The 17,003-nt window shown below is 35.9% G+C and overlaps 1 protein-coding gene across 10 annotated transcripts in view; it reads right to left on the bottom strand.

The window, feature by feature from the left end:
- rgs20 (regulator of G protein signaling 20) overlaps window positions 1–17,003 on the bottom strand; it is a 32,004-nt gene that overhangs the window by 14,011 nt on the left and 990 nt on the right. For 3 of the 10 annotated variants that reach the window (XM_009298568.3, XM_005163428.6, XM_073915703.1), the window contains exon 1: window positions 4,113–4,211. The exons of the other annotated variants lie outside the window; for them this stretch is intronic. The gene's annotated coding sequence lies outside the window, so the exon portion shown is untranslated. Of the gene's footprint in view, window positions 1–4,112; window positions 4,212–17,003 lie in introns of those variants that run through there. 10 annotated transcript variants of the gene reach the window in all.

The following is a 17,003-nucleotide window of genomic DNA, read 5'->3' on the forward strand; positions in this document are numbered from 1 at the left end:
GCCCTTGCAAGATGCTAAATGCGCATGTAGATTGACAAGACATGTTTCAACTTGACCAGAAAGCAAAATGTCCTAACATGTCACAAATACTAACATGTGGGGACATGTTATGACATACTTGTGCTCAATCTGCTGATTTGAATACATGCATACTGCCAGTGCTGTGTAGATTAGCTACAAGTCGCAGCTTATTAATGATTGTAAATTTCATGATGAAAATGAGGTATATGCACAGCTACTGTTTTTCAGCCAATTATAAACTTCTGGTGAAAGCTTAATATGACTAGTGATGGGAAGATCAGATCCTTTTACTGACTTGGACCTTTGAGTCTCATTCAGTGAGAAGAATGAATCTTTTTTTCAAGTCATTTGGTTCATTTCGTTCAATTTGCCAAAATATTAAAATGATGGTTATTTCCAAACTCATCTACAACTACACCAAACGTTGATCACACTACAAACAAGTCATAACTAGAATGCTATAAGAAAGAGAAAATAACTCTTAACTCTAATAATTGTTTACCTGTCTATAATTAGCTCAGCTCAGCTTTTGACAGATCTTTAAATTTTAGTAGTTTGTTCACATCACACAGACAGTCCCATATAGGCTTAACCAAAGCACACAGTCTGATTAGCATTATTAGTTCTTCTTTCGAGTTTTCTGGTTTTTGGGTCGTTCGGTTATTATGTGACAGCATAAAAAAAAGAGCTGACTCAATCCCAAGGAACAGATCAAATCTTTTTCCGGCTCTAAATGTATATGAGTGTCTTCTGTCTGTCACGTGATGAGCGAAAGACTCAAACCCGATAGAAGACTCAAAAAAGGAACTAATTTTATACTCCTTCTGCACAAATGTGCGTGTGTGCAAATGAACGAATCATTCTCGATTCAACCCATCGTTCTCGAGTCATGCAAAAGATTTGTTTAAAATAACAAATTATTCAAGAGGGCGAAGCAGAGGCACAGTAGGTAGTGCTGCCGCCTCACAGCAAGAAGGTCGCTGGGTTGCTGGTTCGAGCCTCGGCTCAGTTGGCGTTTCTGTGTGGAGTTTGCATGTTCTCTCTGCGTTCGCGTGGGTTTCCTCTGGGTGCTCCGGTTTCCCCCACAGTCCAAAGACATGCAGTACAGGTGAATTGGGTAGGCTAAACTGTCTGTAGTGTAAGAGTGTGTGTGTGTGTGAATGTGTGTGTGGATGTTACCCAGAGATGGGTTGCGGCTGGAAGGGCATCCGCTGCATAAAAACTAGCTGGATAAGTTGGCGGTTCATTCCGCTGTGGCGACCCCGGATTAATAAAGGGACTAAGCCGACAAGAAAATGAATGAATGAATGAAAGTTGTTCCAGAACGACCCATCACTAAATATTACTATTTTCAATTTCATAGCGTTCCTTTTCTAGCATCGATGTTGTAATGTAATTACAATACATTCAATTAAATAGAGTTAATCATTAATTTAGTTGTTTTAACGTAAAACAAGATGAAAGACTGTGCAACCACTAGAGCCGTCAGTACCAGTAGGTTAGCGCAGAAACTCCATTGAAAATACTGGGGTCAAATAAACTGTCATGTTTTAAAGACATGCCGAGGGGAAATGTAATTTAATGCAGTGCTTCTTATCCAGTCTGAGACCCACTATTTATTGTATATTCATCAGGCAGTGAAGATCACTGATTTTTAAAGAAATCAGATCTTAAACGTAACAATTTTATAATGGAAAAACAGTTCACCAGAAGCGCTGCGGTTGGCTGGCTGAAATTAAAAGTGTGTGTGCATATACCCCATTGTAGTCAATAGCATAATGTATAATAGATTACTTTTGGCTTGACTTGCTTTTAACAAGACCAATAACTGACATTAGAGAGCTGTGATGACATTGTCAAGATGTTTATGTTATGTCTGCCACTTACACTACATTATGAATAATTGTTTTATATGATTTATAATTTACTAAAATGCGCTTTTAGCCCAACATTCAGAAGAATGGATCACTAATTAATTTACTCTCTTCATAAATAACCAAATGCTGAAGTAATAAACCTGTAAGAACAAGATTTATTTTAAATTTGCAGCTTTTTTAAAATCAAGATCTTGTTCTGTGTAGCCAGAATGTGACGTACAATTTCCCCCAAACACATTTTAATGTATTCTATCAATCAACATTAAAAATCATTGTTAAAATATGATTAACTATAATTAACAATGATGTCAATGTCAATTTCTGTCACTGCACACCTTTACTTATTCATTAAAGTCACCACAGCAGAATGAACTGCCGACTATTTTAGCATTTGCTTTACGTCCGATTTAGTTTATTCAATTCACCTGTACCGCATGTCTTTGGATGGTGGTGGAAACCGGAGCACCCGGAGGAAGCCCACTCAAACACGGAGAGAACATGCAAACTCCACACAGAAATGCCAACTGACCCAGCCGAGACTGAAACTAGCGACCTGGTGCCGCCTCGCACCACTTTACTTTTTCTATTATTCATTCATTCATTTTCCTTCGGCTTAGTCTCTATTTCAGAGGTCACCACAGCAGAATGAACTACCAACTATTCCAGCATGTGTTTTAGGCCCAATTTAGTTTATTCAATTCACCTATACTGCACGTCTTTAGACTGTAGAGGAAACCGTAGCACCTGGAGTAAACCCACGCAAACATGGGGAAACATGCAAACTCCACACAGAAATTCCAACTGACCCAGCCAGGACTTGAACCAGCAACCTTCTTGCTGTGAAGCAATCATGGTATCCACTGCGCCACTGCAATGCCCCACTTTTTCTTATAACTCTATAATATTTTATACAGTTTGTTGTTTAAAGTATTTGCTTGGAGTAAAATTACATTTATAAATAATGAATGAAAACAATTATTAAGGTCACTAAAATGCCATTGACGCAAAGGTAAAATTACCACTAATAAAAAAAGCCAATTCCTGCCCTTGAGATAATCTAATAACAAGTAGCCTACTGCATTTTTGGAATCTAATTACATAATCCAGATTACATGTAATCAGTTACTTCTCAGCACTGCACACCACACATACACACCCATACTTTCAAAATATCATGTAGTAAAAGTTTTTTTTTCAATTAAAAACTCCAATCCACTCAACTAACACCAATTAGGTTGCAGTTCCTTGCATATCTGAATCACAAGCATGTTCATGAAATAGCTTATTATCATAAAATAATTAGCACATTCAGTGTTAACAGTGCTTCTCGTTCGCAAACATGCTTAGGCCTACAGCTCAATAAATTTAGACGTGTTGCCATGTGGGTGGGTTTTCTCTTTCTCCTCAAGCTTCGGTGTTGGTGATTTAAACAACATGGCTTTGGGGCTTAAACAAACCTTGCTGTGAAGGTTATCAGAAGCAAATGCATAGGCTTCTGGACTGAGTTGTCTGTTTAAATGCAGAGAAATGAGAGTAGCAATCGCCAAGTAACTCGTGATTAGCTGTTCTGATCTCTGTCAATCTTGCTGTTGTGATTCCATAGAATCGTGGAATCATATTGCTCTCTCGAGCTGGAAGATGTTGGCATATTTGGGGGTAGGAGGGGGCGCGCAGCGCGTCGAGCTGCAGTTGGAGCCCTTCATCACTGATCACAGCCGCGGTGCATAAGAAATGCTCGAGCCGTGATTGATGATAATGCCCGATTTATATATATGTTTTTAAACAGTTTTGCGAAGCATTGCGTCTCTTTGCTTGCACGAATGGCAAACGTTCATGATGATTAGACTGGCAGAGAGTAAAAGCCCGATATGCTCAGCTTGATTTGACCGAAGCAGAACAGACGATAAATTTAATATTATAGCTTCTAATGCGCAACGCATGCTTAAAGATGGGGCACGCGGATAGAATAAAAAAAGACATCGTGCATTTTACTTTAATAATAAGCAAAAACGAAACGCACTAACGTCTCTATCGCATATCCTCGCATTGCAAAGTGCCACCATGAAGCACAGCTACAATATCTCTTTATCGCCCAGGACAACCATCGAAAAGACATTTCTGTCAAACATGACATGCCATCCTCAACAATCACATTCAAAGGTCGTTTTCTGCTCCTCGTATATTTAAAAACAACTAAAGAACCCCTATACTTACAATTTCACCATGTATGCCCAGAGATAAGAGATATTCTTTCCCTTGATTACATCCGTTGGCATAAGGATTTTTTAAAGACCGGCTGTTTTTTGTCAGTGCGCATGCGTGTCTCTCGCGAGCTGTGGCGGCGGTAGCGTAAATGCTCTGGATGTCACTGATTCATGATGCACTAACATGCAACAGTAAAATACGACACGATTAGACATTTTCATACACAGCTGCAGGACTAACAGAGACTTTTTTAACTATCCAACGTGCCGTTTTGCAGGTACCGTCCCTTAATGTATAAATGATACTACTAATAACACAACGATTTAAATGTTATTATGTGTGTTTAATGGAGGAGGATGGCCAGGTTTGAGGCTGTCACCAACTGAATGAGTGGTCATCAGATGCAAACCGACTGAATTCACAGGAGGTGTCAGTAATGTGTCAGAATGTGACTGACAGGGTTATTATGATGGACCATGGGCTTGAAAATGTGAGAAAGACCCCCGCCCAGAGCGCATCAACAGCACACGGAGGTTCCCTTTCTTGTCAGGCACCAGGGCTTTCGTAAACATCACGACATAATAAAGACAATAAATAACCTAATAGATTACGGACATTGAATAAGTGCATGACATGAAAGCAAGCACAAGACATCATTTTAAAAATTATAAGAAATATCAAGTGCACTCCTAATCATTTAATATAGTAATAAATGATCTTGGGTTTCAGTAATATCGAAGCTTTTTATTAGTGTTACAGATTAGGGCTAATTTTCAATATTTTTAATGCCCATGCCCCTGAACATGATCATCATTGGGCAAATGATCCCTATACTAGCTAAAATATGTAGTTTCTGTTTAAAGATACTATGAAAGTGTATTTTTACTCATTAAAAAATGAATAATTTTAGTCTTGTTTGATTTTTTATTTTATAAAATAAATTAATTATATATAATTATTATTTATATAATTTATTTATTTGAACCTTATTCACAATTTGTTTTTGTAATTAAATACCTGAATCATGAATTTAAAACCACATTAACTGTTTAAACAAATTAGTAATATTAATAATAATAATAATAATAATAATAATAATAATTCATTTATTTTCTTTTCGGCTTAGTGCCTTTATTAATAATAATCTGGACTCGCCCCAGTGAAATGAACCGCCAACTTATCCAGCAAATGTTTTACGCACCAGATACCCTTCCAGCTGCAACCCATCACTGGGAAATATTCATACACCCTCATTCACACACACACACACACACACACACACACACACACACACACACACACACTTTACATTACACACACAATTTAGCCTTGTCAATTATAGCACATGTCTTTGGACTGTGGGGGAAACCAGAGCACCCGGAGGAAACCCACGCGAACACGAGGAGAACATGCAAACTCCACACAGAAACGCCAACTGACCCAGCCGAGGCTCGAACCAGCGACTTTCTTGCTATGAGGCCAACGTGCTACCCACTGCACCACTGTGCAGCCAAAATAATAATATTAATGGGGGGGATAACCAAATTGTTATTATTAATACTAATACAATTTTATTTTTTTATATATTATATGCAATGTTAAATAATTGTGGCGATTTTTCTCCAAACATTTCCACAGACCCCTTCCCTTGTAGCCCTCTCCCTGGACTCCCGTTTGAAAACCCTTTGACAGGAATAACCTTTTGCCCGTAGGTTAACATTAAAAATGCTAAATTAGCATAGAGTGGAGCCAGAAACCCAAATTAACCAAAGAAACTGGTAAAAAAAATAAATAAATAAATAAAGAATAAACTTTTAATTGCAATTTAAGATTGTTGATGTCAATTTCTTTCTTTTTTTAACTGTAGCCTATATTTTTAACCTAATTTAATACTTTTATAATCATCTCACATTTTAACATCCAGCCTGTTTCTTTCTATTTCTAAACATCAGTCGACAGTTAAGAATCTGCGAAGCAACAAATCTTGCCAGCAGAATGAAAGCAGATAACAGCCCGACTGTCTCTGTCCATGGTGCTGATTTCACATCAACATCTACAGGGTGACCGGAAAAGTCATTTTGTAGCAAACAAAATCATAGCCCACAAATACTCCTCGTGCAGTAATATAACCAAATATAATAGTAACCCATTAGGTTGGTTGTAAGTAAGTAGGAGGACCATTATCGGCTGATCCTTTAGATATGAAAACGTTCATGACGTGTTCATTTGCTGACTAATTAGCAGTCGCAGGCAGTCGTGATTACCATCTTCCCTTGCTGCTTTATGGCCTTTTATTAAGATATAAAAGAGCATTACTGACATCTGCTGGAGATACGCGCAGAATTACTGGAAACTCCTAAAAGAATAAGACATCAAAGACGAGCCTGCTGCTGTGAATATTAAAAATGCTATATTTAAAGCAGGTGATGTACGATAAAAATAAGTTATATGTGTTGGGATAATTAGAAAATACAACTCGAGATTTAGATATAGCAGAAGGATAAATTCATCATCACGTTCAAGCACTTTAATGGGAAAGAATGTGGAAACGCACAGGTTAATGCAAACGCTAGGTGGTGCTGTTTGACTGCTTGTATGGGTCTATATTTGTACAGAAATAAGGTTTTATTGCGTATAAGGGTTAGGGTTGCGAATATAAAAATTGTTTAAATCGTTAGATGAACATGAATTATGGTTATTCTCGTCATTTGCAGTGTTGATTTTAAGGTCTTTCTTATTTTTGTTAATGATATTCCAGCGTGCATTAAACTTTAATCTTAAACTAAATATAAAACATTTTTCTATATCTCACCTAGTGGAACATTCAGAGGAGAGAAAATGACAGATCACACAAGAACATTATCTCACAGTTTGTTCCTGCACCTTCCACAAAGGCACACCGGCTCAGGCTGTTTTAAGACTTTAACAAATGATATCTTAGAAATATTGAACCACTCAAGATTTATTTATTGCAAGTAGCCTTCCTCATTATAATAACAATTCATTCATTCATTTTCTTTTCGGCTAAGTCCCTTTATTATTATTAATCTGGAGTCGCCACAGCGGAATGAACCGACTACTTATCCAGCATATGTTTTATGTGGCAAATGCCCTTCCAGCTGCAACCCATCACTGGGAAACACCCATACACTTCCATTCACACACATACACTATAGGCAATTTAGCCTACCCAATTCACCTGTACCACATGTCTTTGTACTTGAAGGGGAAACCGGAGGAATCCCAGCCTAATACAGGGAGAACATGCAAACTCCACACAGAAATGCCAATGGACCCAGCCGAGGCTCGAACCAGCGACCTTCTTGCTGTTAGGCGATTATGCTACCCACTACACCAGTGTGCTCCCCCCCCCCCCCCCACACCTTAAAATATAAAAGACATTAATATAGTTCCTCATAAAATTATGAATTATTCAGCATATGTTTAACACAACAGATACCCTTCCAGCTGCAACACATCACCGGAAAACACCCATACACTGTCGTTCATACACATACACTATGAACAATTTAGCCTAGCCAATTCACCTATACAGCATGTTTTTGGACTTGTGGAAAACCGGAGCACCCAGAAGAAACCCACACAAACACGGGGAGAACATGCAAACTCCACTCAGAAATGCCAACTGAGCTAGCAGCAACCCATCACTGGGAAACACACATACGCTTCCATTCACACACATACCCAGCCGAGGCTCGAACCAGCGACCTTCTTGCTGTGAGGCGATTGTGCTACCCACTGCACCACCGTGCTGCCCTCCCACCTTAAAATATAAAACAATATGACACAAACAATTTAGCCTGGCCAATTCACCTGTCCCGCATGTCTTTGGACTTGTGGGGGAAACCGGAGCATCCAGAAGAAACCCAGGCGAACATGGGGAGAACATGCAAACTCCACACATAAATGCCAACTGAGCTAGCTGAGGCTTGAACCAGCGACCTTTTTGCTGTGAGGCGGTCGTAAAAACCAAAAAGTTTTATTCAATAAAGTGTAAATGAATAATTAATCAAACAAGTCAAGTCATGCAAAGTCCCTCCTTTGAGTACAGTTACTTCATGGCTCGCAAATTCCGGAAGCCCGACTTTCCGGGGCTGTTAATTTTTTTACCCAAAATCTTTCTACACCATTGATAAAAAATACAATTTTGGTCATTTATGAATATATATAAAAAATATTAATAATATAGCCTATAACAATTGTAATTACCTTTTTATTTAGTAAATGTATGTTTTTGTTTTTATTTAATGAATAATGTATTTTCTATTTTGGCTACTAAAATTATATTCAGGCAACCAAAAATTAAAGTGCCTACCCGAGGGCTACCAGGAATTTAAAAAGTTTACAAGCCCTGTACTTGAACTTATTTAGAAATTTACAACATTTAGATAGTGTCTAGAAGGTGCCTTTAAATTTACAGAAAAAAAAAACAAAACAAAATAATAACAATATTACATATTGTAGGACATTTTTAGCATGCCAGGCAGGTAGATCGCTGTTTAGTTCCAGTTAGATTAAAACTGATTAATTTAGATTAATATAAATGAATTAAATACTGTTGAAGGACAATTCACTGAAAAGCTGCTCCACCGGCCCCCAAGCAAGCCAGAGGCAACAATGGAAATTAATTAATTGAAAGTTATTTAGAATTAAATTAATATTTTATAATTTAATTAGGAACTATATTAATGTCTTTTATATTTTAAGGTGTGTGGGGGGGGGGTGCAGTGGGTAGCACAATCGCCTCACAGCAAGAAGGTCACTGGTTCGAGCCTCTGCTGGGTTCGTTGGCATTTCTGTGTGGAGTTTGCATGCTCTGCCTGTGGTCAGCTGGGATTCCTCTGGTTTCCCCAAAGACATGCGGTACAGGTGAATTGGGTAAGCTAACTTGTCCGTAGTGTGTGTGTGTAAATGGAACTATTTCCCAGTGATGGGTTGCAGCTGGAAGGGTGTCTGCTGCGTAAAGCAAATGCTGGATAAGTTGGAGGTTCATTCAGCTGTGGCGACCCCAGATTAATAAAGGGACTAAGCAGAAAAGAAAATGAATGAATGCACTATATAAATGTCTTTTATATGGGGTTTCTCACATTAGGATGATCATATTGGGAGTTTATGATGATTTTTGTAGCTCCAATACAGTTCCCTATGAAAAATGAAAGGTCTGTTCTAAAATAACCCTCCATCAAAACCAATACTTTAATGCCAATAGCGGAGCTGAACTCTTCTTTGTAACCTTTGAAACAGAAAGGTCAGTAGAAACAGAAAGCGATAACTCTCTAGCAGAGCACAAACTGGTTTTAAGGTGCATGTCATTTTTAAATTGATCTCCATGAAGGTCATTAGAGTCACTCTTATGTACATTTAAGACGGTCATTAAAAAATACACCAAGTTTGAAGCCCAGGCTGGTCTGATAAATGACATCATCTAACAAAGGGCTTTTTTTCAACAAAAAATTAAAAGAGAGCAGAAAATGTTCCTCTCAGCGAGAACAAGGCAGTGAATCCGAAATCTGTCATTTTTCCCTCTGACATCATTAAATAACCAAAAGAGCCCGTCGAAAGGCAACTATGCTGGAAATAACCTGTCGCATTTATTCAGCTGTTTCACAATGATGAGTGTAATAGGTCATCCTATAATCAGTAGCACCAGTTTAGGAAAAAAATTATATTTCCATAATATTTCCTTGCCATGGTGTTTTGTGTAGCCTACCATTAACAGACTAAGTACAAACACATAAAAAAAAATATTATGCATATTTTAATGTCTGAGTGTATGAGTGTTTACAGTACATTAAATGCTAGCAAACATATATCTATTTTTTTTTTAATAAAACCAATGTAAATAATAAATAGGTAAGATAAGCCTTTGGTGTCTCCAGAATATGTCTGTAAAGTTTCAGTTAAAAATACCCATCAGATAATTTATTATGGTCACCAGAATCTGCTCATTTCGATGTCTGATGACAATTAGGGTTGGGCCGATAGACGATGCCATCGTTCATCGCAGAAGGCCAACAGACAACACGATGTTGAGCCGGCATCGCCGATCCTCCGCCCCGCCCCTGTCACCAACCCGCTCGCGAAAAATACACACTTGCCCCATTTGCACTAATACGTCTTACTGTTAAAATGGCATTTTAGAACGAAAATAATCCATGTAGCTGTTTTTGTACCCTGTGCCTTTAAATACAAATGAGCTGTTTTTCCCCGCCTACTGCTCCCACCGACATGTCTGTTTCTCATGCGATAAACAGCAGTCAGTGACTATGTTTACATGGACATCAGAAATCAAATAATTTGCTTTAATGTGATTAATACAACAAAATGATTAAGGTGTTTACAGGAGTTGCTTTTTTATGTTCCTTCCATGATCTTGTTTTACATGTTATAGCACATAATTCAATTAAGGTCATTGTGCATTACACGATCTGCGTGTCCTCTGGAGTATAATGCAATTTTAGGTGTTTCATTTTTTTTTTTTTACTTTAACTGCAGTTCGGCACTTTCACTTTCATTCAAGAAAATTTCATTGATGGCCCTGTGACAAACTGAGATATTGGAAGCGAGTATAAAGTGAGGACTGGTGGAAGTGTGTTGTTTTAATGAAATTTGATACTGACCGCCGAATAAAAAAATAAAAACATCTCCCATTCCCTTTTAGAGCCTTGCGTCGCTCCATAAGCGCATTTGCTATTTATATGACATAAAGTAAGTGTAAGTGGAAAAACTGAGCATTTCACAAGCTAACAGTTAACAGTTTTTTTTTACAGAAAACAGTTAAACAGAGCATCGCTCTGGTGGATAGGGAAACCTTTACGTACAGATATTAATTAGCCTATAAATAATTAATTTAATTAATTAATTTGTTAAGTGCAAATATTTGTTTCAAAACTATTTCTAAATTCAGTTCTAATTTTTAGCAAATGAATAAATAAACAATAATAACGAAATGTGTTCAAAAACCTGAGTTATATCCTAAAACACATGCTGTGCCCCATATGGTCTAAAACCTTCAGGTGGGCAAATCTAAGCTTGTTTTTAATAAAACAAATATAAATATGGATATAATAAATAATACTGATAAAAGTAATAACATTATACAAAAGCAAATTGTTATGAATGAACTGAAAAAGCCTCCCGAGATGAAGAAGGCATAAAAGCAGTGGTTTTTCATATTTATGTAGGCTAGAAAATGATATGTTTTGTAATATTTTAATCCTTTATATTTATATCCTATATCTATTCTTATTATATCCTATATATATCCTTAATATTTAATTTTTTTTGATCAGTGATCGTTAGTTTAACATTTTCACAGACACCTCTGATGATGTTCTGGCAATGTCAGAAGAGTTCAGACACTTTTTCTGCAGTGTGACAACAGCTGCGATGAGCGTCAATCCAAGAACCAATAGTAGCACCAAATCTGATGACGCAAACCATGTGACAATTCAAATGACTGCGAGGAGATGTTTTTTTTTTTCTGGTTTTATTATTGAGACACACTGAGTGGAAAATTGCAGCTACAGATTGATTACGTTTGCTGTGAGGAATCATTTCAGAACACGGGATAGTGAAACTGTCACGGGTGAATGACGTCAAACTCTGGAGGCGTTTTCTTTCATGTTTATAAAAAAAATTTTTAAAAATCACACAGTGTGAGGTGGTCTTTAATCATATTAAAATCGAATTTGTATGTTTTCATGTAAATGAGTGATAGAGACAGACATGGATGAAGCTGAAATACAGTTCATTAGTGAAAATTGCCAAGTAAGTTTATTTGATGTATTGGTGATGGAGTTTATTCAAGCCTTTCTGAAATGATGAGTCTCACTCAAATGCCATTTGCAGTACACACACACACACACACACACACACACGTATCAGCGTTTACTGACACCATGCGGCTGTGGTAATTATATCAGTTATAAATTATGATTTTACCTTCTTCATTGCAAATATACTCTTATTGTTTTAAGACATTTCAAACTTTTAAACTTATGAAATTGAAATAGATGTTTGAATCACAGTTTATTTGCAAAACCTATTTTCTGTGGATATGTGTGTACAGGTTATTATAGAAACATGGTGACTGTCAATCAATTCGGTGGGCGGGGAAAACTGCACTCCTACATCATGTTGCGGTGAGCCTCAAAATCACTCGGATTTGCGACCTATTTTAACATCAGTGATTTTTTTTAAAAAGAGTCTTGTTGTGTTTCTAGCCCTCCAGTATGACAGTGGACACACTATACATACACACAGCTCAAACTTTGCATCATAGGTACCCTTTAAACAAAAAAATCATGTACACTATGCTCATCTATGGTTTTGCTATTTTTTGCTCCTCACTTTGCTTCAGTTTATTACCTGCTTTATCAGGGTTCACCACAGCAGAATGAACTGCCAATTACTCTGGTATATGTTTTACAGACAGATTTACCTTTCCAGCTGCGACCACACACAATCTCTCATTATAGACTTAGGTCAATTTTGTTTATCCAATTCACCTAGAGTGCATTCCTTTAGACTGTGGGGGAAACAGGAGCTTTGGGGGAAATCCACACAAACAGAACATGCAAACTCCAGAGAGAAACACCTCCTGGACTTGGATTTGAACTATTGACCTTCTTTCTGCGAAATGACAATGCTAACCACTGAGCCACAGTGATGTCCATTTTTTCCCCTTTGATGACATATTGAGTAAAGCCGCTCCACATACAAAAACAAGAATACAGTATTTTATTGCACATAAAACATAAGTCTATTGTCTCTATGGGTGTCATAAATGCACTGGGTTTTATGGATTAAATGTAATGTAATTATATAATAAAATGACAATCCATGAGCATTTTTTTTCAAAGTATTCCATTCAAAGTATTTCCAAAGTAATATGTTTTTACAGTATTCTCTCATTTGACCAGCATTCAGTGACCTGACGACCAACTCTTACTGATTAAATATATGTATGTGTATTCATTGGAACTACACTAATAAAATGTTTAAAAGCATGAATTGTATACAATGAATATTACTGGCGTTCATTGCTTTCTTGAACCCTTTTTTAAACTAAAATCATATATATTTAAAACATTTTTGGACATTTTTTTCTTTAGCACAAAACTACAGTAGAGACACAGTTAGACTGCAGAAACATGTTCATGTGTAATATAAACAAGAAAACAATGCTGTTGGCGTTATATTTGAACTGTATAGACAAAGAAGGGCTATAGTCCTCTGGTCACGTTTCGTTTCTCTCAAGATTTGTTTTCCTTCATTATCCAGCAACAAATGGAGTTGCCTTTGGCCTGCACACCAGGGGACTAAAGATGTCTTGAATATCAATTAACTTCTAGCTGAATTGATTAAGGGTGAGCGATGTGACCAAAACCTTAAACCCTGATATGGGCCATTTTAAACACTGCAATAATAATGTTTGGTTTGTCATAACAAACTTGTACTAAATAAAAACCAAAAGAATATCTTAATCCTTGATATGAATGCAAAAATTACTAAATTCTGCAGACAACTAAATGTATATCCAGTTTAAATACAAAAGCAAAAACAAATACTCACATTATGTAATTTATAGCACACCTAGAGTGTGGAGTGCTTACTATTTTTTTTTGGTAGAAGTCGCAAGTTCTTCACAAGAAGCTTAGGACCATGATTTCTTTTGGAAAATCCATAAATACCAGTTTTTTTTTTTTCCCTGAGGCATAAAACACAGTTGCTGCAGCTCTGACATCAAAACCTTGAAAACCAGAGTTCCAGATAATTCAGAAGTTGGATGTTTGCCAATTCCCACTTTGGTTGGAATAAAAGGATGGCTTGAGATGATATATACACACACACACACACACACACACGCACGCAAACATGCACACACACACACACACACACACACACACACACACATATATATATATATATATATATATATATATATATATATATATATATATATATATGTGTGTGTGTGTGTGTGTGTGTGTGTGTATAATTTATTATTTATTAGTTTATCTATCTTTTTATTTATTTATCTATTTATTTAATTAACTCATATTTATGGTCCATGAATGAATACATTCTTTTTTCAACTACACTTGAATGCACCATAATATCTAGATGTCTTCTCCAAATTGAACTTTCAATCTGCAATATATACAACGGATAATTAATGCGTCAATGAATGCATTTTCACCTGTTTTGCTAGTTTATACAATCTTTAACATCTACATTCGACATTAAACAGTTCAGGAAAAACAAATGACTTTTGAAGAGATTAAAGAGATTTTGGAATAGTCTGAATGTTGTTTAAATTCATGATTTCACCATAATTGTCACGACACCATATTTTGGTGTAAATTATTGACACTATTCTCATGAAGCCTAACATTTAAAGTCAGAATCATTGCAGAAGGCCTGGAATCACGAATAATTACTGCGATTGATAATTTGTAAAAATTTTTTGAATGCTTCAAAAGTTACTAGATGATAAAGTTTAGGCTGTGAGAGTGTGTAGTTACGGCGATGTTAAAGTGTCTTAAAGTTATGTTTATCAAAGTCCTTATTTACTAATGCTTATTTATTCATTCGTATTTTTACTTGCATCCCAAAATCATCTACATCTACAAATATCTATTTTTACCTGAGCCAAATGACATTAAGTCTAATCTTGTATTAATAATAATCAAAATGAATGATGCTTAAAATAAAACTTGCTTCCCTTTTGAATTATGTTGTATTAAGCAAAAACCTTTTTATATAATGTTCTTCAGATAACTACATTTAAAGAGAATGTTTACCTTAAAATACTTTTCACAAATTTGTTTGTTTTTTCTTTCATATGTTGAACACAAACAAAGATATTTTGAAGGATGCTGAAAATGTAACTGACTTCCATAGTATGTTTCCTACTACTGAAGTCAATGGTTAAATGTTTCCAACATTCAGTGTATAGAATTAATGGATCCACAAGTCAACCTAAAACAATTAAGTTGTCCCCTAAAAAAATCAAGAATTGTGTTTGGTAAGTTAATTTTTTAAAGAGTAATTTAAATAAACAGCAAATATTTTAAGTGGTTTTCACAATATCTTAATTTGTGTTTAAAACAAAAAGAAAACACAAAGAGGTTTGGAAGCACCCAAGAGTGAGTAGGGGAGCGCGAGACACAAAGTAACACAGGGTAAAATTTAACATATTGAGTTTTAAGCTATTTGCTCAGGGTTAACCATGGCATGCTTCTGAGGTTTTCACCAAGATGTCAGCAGACATCTTCCTTACAATTATTGAAAAAGTTCGGCAAAATTTGGATAAGAAACACAGGAGAAACTTTTTGCAGCATAAATGTTTTTTTGTTTTGTTTTTTTTATTATATTTATTTTTTTAAAAATCTGTGCAAGTATGTACGTAAAATCTTATGTTGTTGTGATTACCGTCTATTAGGCCAATGGTTCTCAAAGTGGGGGTCGGGACCCCCCGAGGGGTCGTGGGACAATGAAGGGGGGTCGCCTGGTGATTTCCAAAAATCTTTTTATTTTTATTAAACAATAAGAATTACCATATTTTATCCATAACCTACTGAAGAGAAAAAATAGTTGTTTATACCATATAGTTACTATGGTAGCTTATAGTTACTACTTCTATTGGATTGCAACCCCTGGGGTAATTACATTATATTAAAGACACAGCAATAGTGTCAGATGCAGCAGATTTCATAACACCTGGTAAAACTTTGTTGCCCATTTACAGCTCTCATACATTACAAAAATTAAAAGAAGAATAGACTTGGGCCCATTGGTGTGTGTGCTCCATTGCATGCAAGGTTTCTGTATTTATAACCACCTCAGAATATATTGGGGGTCGCGACTCACTGGCATTGTCATTTTGGGGGTCGCGGCCTGAAAAGTTTGGGAACCCCTGTATTAGGCTATATGACGGAACCATTTTAAAAGGTGTAAAAAACACAATGACTGGTAGCCAGTTTTGAGGAAACACGACACAGCTGGGTTAGTTGTAACAGGGTGTTACAAATACGCCACACACTGCTAGACTCCAATTAAACAAATAAAATAATTGTTCATTTGTGAGTGTAATAATGATAACGGTTTAAATAAAAAATGTTTTTAATAGAAAATATTTTTAATAGAACTAAATACATTTTATTGCTAACAATGCAAATAAATGCATTGTCTAATAATGGATAATAATGCAAATAAATCTGAACGTTTTTATCCAACAGATAAAAAATAAAGGTAACAAACAATTGACATAAAAAGCATAAAATTGAGTTAAGTACTAAGTTAAGTTCTGAGAAAATATACCATTTAAAGTAAACCGAATTTAAATTAATTGTGTGAAATCTGACTTCATAAGCATGTGTTAGCCCTCTGTCTGTTACAACTTGCCCCGCAGGTGGGGTGAATAGTAACATTTTTACTTCTGGCACTTTTGGATATACTGCACAGAAACCATAGGTCTGGTGATCATACAACCAGCATTTGTAGGAAAGGCTTGGGTGTTATTGGTAAAAAAAAAAAAAAGGTTTGTCTAACCCTATAACTTTGCTCATTATTTGGCCAAAACCAAAAAGAATTACTTTGTGCCCCGGTCTCCCCTGAATCATGAGTAATTTTTATTTTATTAAGTTGTTTTTTTAAGTAAAGTATCCCTTCAATATCTGAAGTAATGTTTTAATTGTTTGCTGATCTATAATAATAACTTAATATTTTTGACTTTAAAAATAATTTAAACATCTATTTTACACCCCTGATAAAACCAAAAAAAAATCTTGAGAGAACAGGAGCAACAACTGAATCTCTTGGGTTTTGATGCCACAAGTTATTGATGTTAAAAATATACTACATATTAACTTG

The sequence above is a fragment of the Danio rerio genome, chromosome 2, assembly GCF_049306965.1.
Source record: "Danio rerio strain Tuebingen ecotype United States chromosome 2, GRCz12tu, whole genome shotgun sequence".
Classification (NCBI taxonomy): Eukaryota; Metazoa; Chordata; class Actinopteri; order Cypriniformes; family Danionidae; genus Danio; species Danio rerio.